The sequence below is a fragment of the Bubalus kerabau genome, chromosome 8 (genome assembly GCF_029407905.1).
Source record: "Bubalus kerabau isolate K-KA32 ecotype Philippines breed swamp buffalo chromosome 8, PCC_UOA_SB_1v2, whole genome shotgun sequence".
Taxonomy (NCBI): domain Eukaryota; kingdom Metazoa; phylum Chordata; class Mammalia; order Artiodactyla; family Bovidae; genus Bubalus; species Bubalus kerabau.
This window is the reverse complement of record NC_073631.1, coordinates 34,427,859-34,435,440: the sequence shown is the minus strand read 5'-3', so window position 1 is coordinate 34,435,440 and position 7,582 is coordinate 34,427,859. Positions and strand designations below refer to the sequence as shown.

General features: G+C 44.6%; 1 long non-coding RNA gene and 1 other non-coding gene across 2 annotated transcripts; both read right to left on the bottom strand.

The window, feature by feature from the left end:
* Nucleotides 1-3,403: 3,403 nt before the first annotated feature.
* On the bottom strand, nt 3,404-6,427 carry LOC129659020 (uncharacterized). Its single transcript, XR_008717737.1, has 3 exons — nt 6,319-6,427; nt 4,473-4,498; nt 3,404-3,963 (listed from the first exon to the last, which is right to left on the bottom strand). It is a non-coding gene; the product is annotated as an uncharacterized LOC129659020 (long non-coding RNA).
* LOC129659743 (small nucleolar RNA SNORD93) lies at nt 4,347-4,419 on the bottom strand. Its single transcript, XR_008718218.1, has one exon. It is a non-coding gene; the product is annotated as a small nucleolar RNA SNORD93 (small nucleolar RNA).
* Nucleotides 6,428-7,582: the final 1,155 nt, after the last annotated feature.

The window sequence follows — 7,582 nt, the reverse complement described above, 5'->3', positions numbered from 1 at the left end:
TTGGGCTTGGAATGAAAATGGACCTTTTCCAGTCCTGTGGCCACTGCTGAGTTTTCCAAATTTGCTGGCATATTGAGTGCAGCACTTTCACAGCATCATCTTTCAGGATTTGAAATAGCTCAACTGGTATTCCATCACCTCCACTAGCTTTGTTCGTAGTGATGCTTTCTAAGGCCCACTTGAGTTCAAATTCCAGGATGTTCTGGCTCTAGGTGAGTGATCACACCATCGTGATTATCTGGGTCATGAAGATCTGTTTTGTACAGTTCTTCTGTGTATTCTTGCCACCTCTTCTTAATATCTTCTGCTTCTTGTAGGTCCATACCATTTCTGTCCTTTATTGAGCCCATCTTTGCATGAAATGTTCCCTTGGTATCTCTAATTTTCTTGAAGAGATCTCTAGTCTTTACCATTCTGTTGTTTTCCTCTATTTCTTTGCATTGATTGCTGAGGAAGGCTTTCTTATCTCTTCTTGCTATTCTTTGGAACTCTGCATTCAGATGCTTATATAGTTCTTTTTCTCCTTTGCTTTTCGCTTCTCTCTTTTCACAGCTATTTGTAAGGCCTCCCCAGACAGCCATTTTGCTTTTTTATAGTATTGTGTATTAAGTATTATTAAGTATTGTGTATTATAGTATTCGTATTATAATATAGTATTGTGTTAGTTCCAGGTGTACAACATAGTGATTCAGTATTTTTGCAGATTACAATAAAGTTATTACAAGATAGTGGGTATACCCTTATTGCTTATCTATTTTATGTACTACAGCAACTTGTATCTGTTAATCCCATACCCCTAGTTTGTCCCTCCCCACTTCCTTCTCCCCTTTGGTAACCACAAATTTGTTTTCTGTATCAGTGGAATCTAAAAAACACAAAAGGTTGTAAATGTACTTTTAAAAATAATTCTTCCAAAGCTTATGTTTTTTACACCTCAGCTTATTACCAATTTGCACTAGCCACATGGCAAGTGTTCAATAGCCACATGTAGCTAGTGGCTGTACTGGAGTAGTTTGAACCCTATGATAATTCTCAAAGTTCCACATTTTTCTCCACTACAGAAGGCCTGTAAATAATACAATGGGCTCTATTCTGCCATAGATAGTGGGAGTAACATGTCAGAGCATTTGCCCAACTGGAAAATCATTCCATCAACTACAACATTCCCAGAAACAAATCATGGTGACCTACATCATCCTGAATTAACTAGGTTTTAGCTCATGACTGAACTGAACTGAACCAGATTGATGTGGAGCTATTCCGGAAATGCAGATGGCAACTGTGGAGGGTACCTTGATACTTGGCCTTTGCAGTACAGATCAACTCCACCAGGGGGCTTGCTAGCTGTGGTTGCACAGTCCCAAGTCTGAGAATTTTATAAAATACCAGAACCACTTTATAAACTTTTCAGTTTACAAACACAGGGAAAATTTTGGAAAGGCAATTTTTATGAGTACAAAATTAAAATAAGTTTTCCATACACATCTGTTTACTTATTCAGTCTCAACATGGCTTTCCTCTTGAGGTTTCATCCCCAACTTTGGTCACTGGCTGACTGATCTTACTACCCGGGTCAAATGCATCATTCTTTACTATCTCTAGATCCTCATTTAGTTATCCACTTTCTCTATTCTATTTCAGATCATGAGGGAGAAATAAGAATCTTATTTGGGTTCCAGGGAGCCTAGAATACAAATGACCCTGCCTCCTCCACCTTGTCCATTTAAAATTTACATTCAAGTGCAAAATGACCAATTTGCCAACTGGATTTCCTCTGACTCCTAGGAAGCTCAGTCATACTGGTGGGAGCCGTAAAGCATCAGGTCTAGTGGCTTGGTTTTATATCCTGCACTCTAGGTGCTGAGCTTTTGTATTTCAGTTGCTATGTCTCATCTGACTCTTCGAGACCCCATGAACTGCAGCACTCCAGGCTTCCCTGTCCTTCACTATCTCCCAGAGTTTGCTCAAGCTCATGTCCATTGAGTTAATGATGCCATCCAACCATCTCATCCTCATCCCTTCTCTTGCCCTCAGTCTTTCCCAGCATCAGGATCTTTTCCAATGAGTTGGCTCTTCGCATGAGGTCGCCAAAGTATTGGAAATTCAGCACCAGTTCTCCCCTCTAATTATCATGTTATCAGTTTAGTCATGTCCGATCCAGGGGATCTTCCCAGCCAAGGGATTGAAACCATGTCTCCCACATTGCAGGTGGATTCTTACTGTCTGAGCCACCAGGAAAGCCCCCAATTTGTTTATAAGCCACCCCCAGATCATTCCCGGAACGTGGTTTGGATATAAAAGAAAGAAAGATTTTCTTCATGCCCAAAGCTCCTCCCTTGGAATAACAAGTCCTCTGAAAACATTTCAGCTCCAGATCTGCTTCTCCTCAGGGCCTGGTAGTTTTAGTCATGCTTAGTCACTCTTGCTTTTAGCGCAGCATGTAGGCATGTATGATGCCAAGGAGGGCAAGCTGAACTGGCTGCAACTCACTTTGGTGGTCCTAGATTTTACTTAAGCAAGGTATTAGAACTCTCCATTGTCAGGGTACAGGGAAACGGGCTGGGGGAGATGGAGCGATTATGCACCATACCTGGAAGCACAAGGCACCTGAAAGCCCTGCTTCCTCCTACAGGCAAGATGGCACAACACAGCTGCCAGGGTTCCTGGTCATGGTGAGTAGGGCTCAACAGGCTGTGGCTAGACCTGTTATCCACAGGAATGAACTGGCCCATCCCTTTTCAAAAGAACCCTTGCACATCCCCATGGAAAGTATCCACATAACTTATGCACCAAGCTTAGCCATTAACCCAGTTATTCAGCATTCTCCCTGGTGGCTCGGCTGGTAAAAAATCTGCCTGCAATGTGGGAGACCTGGGTTTGGAAGATCCCAGGGGAACAGCTCCAGTATTTTAGCATGGAGAATTCCCTGGACAGAGGAGCCTGGCAGGCTACATACAGTCCATGGGGTCGCAGAGTCAGACTGAGCAACTTTCACTCACGCCTCACTTAATTCCCTGGTTTAGCCAGTATCTGCCAAAGTCAGTCTAAATTTTGTTGTGTTATTTTCACACTTCATTTTCTGCTACCGTGTGGCTACTAGTATACATTGTCAAGAGACAGGGAAGTGTCATACCACTCACACACACCCTGCAGAAAGCTGTTGTCTGAAACATCTATAAAGAAAACTTGTATACCCTTGATGGGTAAGATAACACATCCTTTGACTGTTTCTCAAGCATTTACACACTTACATGATCCCAAGGTGATTTTGATGTTTTTGCCCACTTTATTCTCAGCAGTTTAATCACTGACCCAAGACACTTTATTCTCAGCTGCTTAATCACTGACCCAAGTCTTCCCACAGATTTCTTTGGAAATGTCATTTAAGATGCCAGAAAGGGAAAGTTTTTAAGTCATATTTATTGAAATTGAATTTACATTCAGTAAAACTCAAAATTTCTGACAGATGTAATTACCGCTATAATCAAAGTGTAGAACAGTTCCTCAGCCCCTACCCTAAAAATGCTATGCAACAAACTCCTCCATTGATCTGTCCTCTATACAATGGGTCAAATTTAATCATCAAAATGATAAAACTGCAAGCACAAAACCCAGAGGTTTAGCATAGTCAAAAGAATGGGATTTAAAAATAACCTTTGTAAATTAAAGCAGCTAACCAAATTCTCTTTTAAGATAGTTGTGGAATAGCTAGTCTAGCTACTGTGTCAAGATTCAGGCTGGATGGCAGAAAAACTGTTTTAAATAATGAAATTGAATTCTGCCGAAAATTCTCTACAGGGCAGATATATATTTTTACAGATACTTGGCAGTTTTTTTTCTAAAATTCACCCCTGCTACCACCATGAAAAGGACAAATAGCAAAAAACTCTATTCTGTATATATCAATCATCACATGTTCAAATACACCTTATCTCCTGGAAAAGCTTCTTTCAAGCACCAGCCCTGTAAGAGAAGTATCACAGTAGGTAATTAGAGCAGCAATTACTAAATTAGATTTAAGAAAATATAGTGACTAAACCATGTTTATAAAAGCAGTGCAGGTAAGGAAAATGAATTCCCCAATGAACTACATATTGTCAAATCAGGCATAGCAATATTCTGACATTAAAAAAAAAAATGAACTCAAAATGGCCACCATTGCCAAAGATAAACATCTTTAAAGATTAGATGCCAATCACTTAAAAATACTTTTGTAAAATAACATTTTTCTTGGCATAATAAAATGTTATTTATTTAATAGAGCCCACCCCCCCCATTTTATTTAAAAAACATAATGTTTAAAGGGGGAGGATATGATTGCACTAATACATTCCTGCCCATCAAACTGGCCTCAGGTAAATCCTTTAACCCATCAGAGCAGAGGGTATCCAATCAGATTAGGGTTCTCATCCTTGGCCAAGAATTCTATCCAACTAATAACTCAGGCCAGATTTTCTCCATTTGGTCCATACCTTAAGCTTGTCAGCATCTTGTCAGCCTGGTAGGAAAGAGAGAAAAACAATGTTAAGAATATCACTAAGTTTTTATAAATTATTTATTTTAATTGGAGGACAATAACAATATTGTTTTGGGCATTTTGTGTCTTTTTTTTTTTTCTTTTTTTTTTGGTAAAGAGTACCTTCTTGGGCTATTTACCTTTGGTGACTAAAGAGCTAACTTTGAGTAGAATTCCTGTAAAACAGCAATATTTTCCTGAATTTCCTGACACTGGGAATCTCCTGAAATGCCCAGCCAGGAGACACCCTGGGCGTCTCCATTTTATGGAATGTCAGCAGTCACCATCCTTATAACTTTATCTTCTTGTTACACTACCATGGAAGAATATCAACTTGGGGAAAAACTATGAACATTACTGGTAACAGTATCTACCTATGAAAGATGGAAACAAACTCTTCACATTAAAAAAAAAAAAAAAAAAAAGGCAAAGGAAGCCTGAAACTAGTGTACAGAGGCGGAGGCAGAGGCCATCGAATTGAGAACAGTCCTGTCAACACTTGCTCAGTTCCCACAGTCTTTAAATAGACACTGGCTCTCAGCCATGTCCCTCTCCTAAAGCGAATTGTTTAAAAAAAAAGCGGGGGTGGGGGGCGCCATGCTTAGGACACAGCTCGCATCAGTAAAATCAGATACTTTCTGATCAGTAAAAAGGTCTTTCACCACTGAGGCAAACATGTAAACATCCCACAAGCCTCCCATTTCAAGAGATCACTAAGCGGTACCAGTGATAACGATTCCTTCATTCAGTCAGCTATAAATTGAGATCTTTACCAATTTTATTAAATCCGGGGAGTAGCGCTTTCGATAGGAATGTATACCGGTAAAACACTTAAAATGCCCTCTAATGCTGAGGACCAGAGTGGAACTTGGAAACCCTTCCTCGAGACAAACTTTCTCTAGGGCCACTTTTCCTGTTTATCTTGGCGAACACAAGTCAGAACCCCAAAGGTTCCGACTTTTTCTCAGGCCAGAAAACGATGACGGGCCTCCCGCTCATGTGACCCCACACACGTTAGGAAAGAGAGTTCCATGCTGCATAACGCACTGTCAATGCTGAAAAGGGAATGTGGGGGAGAAAAACTGCTCCCTCATCAAGGCTCACAGTAGCTAACCGCTCCCACAAGAGTCACGTAGACCTTTTAAAGAGCCCAACCACGGAGCGAAGTGGCAACTGAGAGGCATTTGCGGAGGGGGAATGCCTGTGTGGGCGAAATTACCTCCGTTTCTTGCTAACACCGGAATTAACACTGCTCTGCCTTGAAGGCTCAAGTGTTTCAGGCCCATGATCTCATCCGCTTCCTAAATAGACCGTGTTAGAGTCCTCAGAGCCCCCGGCGGGGGCCCCGCGTGCATCCCAACTCGCACACCGTCCAGGGCTCTGCGCCTCCGCCCCGGGTCGGTTCCTCCAAGAGTCTTGTTTGTTTTTTCTCTTTTTATTGCAAAAGGAGCTTGAAGCTCCATGTGGCTCGGATCCCTTGAGCATCGGGGTCCCAGGCACAAGTGACAGGCGCCTCGACCCCTGGGGGAAAGAGGGACCTTAGGCGCCAAGAGCGTTATTTCTAGGGAGGAAGGGTCCCCGGTACCCTGAGGATGTCCTCGCCGCAGAAGAGCTCTGACAGCGGCTCCCGTGGGGCCTGGGAGGCCTCTCTGAGGGGGAGCCGAGCTGAGGTCTAACACGAGCCCTAGCCGCCCACATGGGGCGGACGCGCGGACAGGAGGGGCGCTCCTGGTAAGTGCCACTGGAGAGACCCCCGGGCCACGCGGAGGGCTCTAGCGTCGAGCTGGTGAAAAGCCACTTACCGAGTCACGCGCGGAGGCAGAAAGGGGAGAGAGACAGGGAGACACCCAGTTTAAAAGGGGCCTGGGCGATCAGCACCCGGCGGCAACCAACCAAAAAGTTGCCCTAGAGCTCCGCCCGGCCCGGGACCCAGCCCAGCACCCGCTCCTCCCAGCCAGCGGCACCCTGAGGCCCTCGCGCGCCTCCTGTCGGCGGCCTGGGGCGAGCGGGGCGGACGGCTGCCCCGGCCTCCCGCAGCTAGGGCCTCAAAGCTGATCCACCGACCATCTGCCCCAAACCTCTCCCTAAGAGTGGGGTCCATTTACCTTGAGGCAGATTCAAGAGAGCTTCTGGCACTCTAATAATGTTAGGTATTTCTGCCTGTCTCCCCTCTCCCCACCTGAAGTATCCCATGCCTTTCCCCAGGATAGTCTGCAAGCCACCAGAAGTCCCCAGCTTTGCTTTTATACTTGGTTCTATCCTTAATCTGGAGAAGGCAATGGCACCCCACTCCAGTACTCCTGCCTGGAAAATCCCATGGACAGAGGAGCCTGGTAGGCTGCAGTCCATGGGGTCGCTGAGGGTCCGACACGACTGAGCAAGTTCACTTTCACTTTTCACTTTCATGCACTGGAGAAGGAAATGGCAACCCACTCCAGCGTTCTTGCCTGGGGAATCCCAGGGACGGGGTAGCCTGGTGGGCTGCCGTCTATGAGGTCACACAGAGTCGGACACGACTGAAGTGACTTAGCAGCAGCAGCAGCTATCCTTAATCTGTCCCTGGAATTTTTAGAATTGAGACTTCCTAGGTACTGGAGCACTTTAGATCATTTTGGTTGGAGAGACTGTTTAGGGCAACAAGTATACATCAACAAGTATAGACTCAGCAGTAGGCACCCTGATTTATGCTGGTGGGTGGGTTGTTGTTGTCAGTCTCTAAGTCCAGTCGGACACTTTTGGACCCCATGGACTGCAACATGGCAGGCTTCCCTGTCCTTCACTATCTCCCAGAGTTAGCTCAAACCCATGTCCATTGAGTCGGTGATGCCATCCAACCATCTCATCCTTTGTGGTCCCCTTCTCCTCCTGCCTTCAATCTTTCCCACTATCAAGGTCTTTTCCAATGAGTCGGCTGGCTCTTCCCATCAGGTGGCCAAAGTATTGGAGCTTCAGCTTCAGCGTCAGTCCTTCCAGTGGATATTCAGGACTGATTTCCTTTAGAATTGACTGGTTTGATCTCCTTGCAGTCCAAGAGTCCTCTCCAGCACCACAGTTAGAAAGCATCAG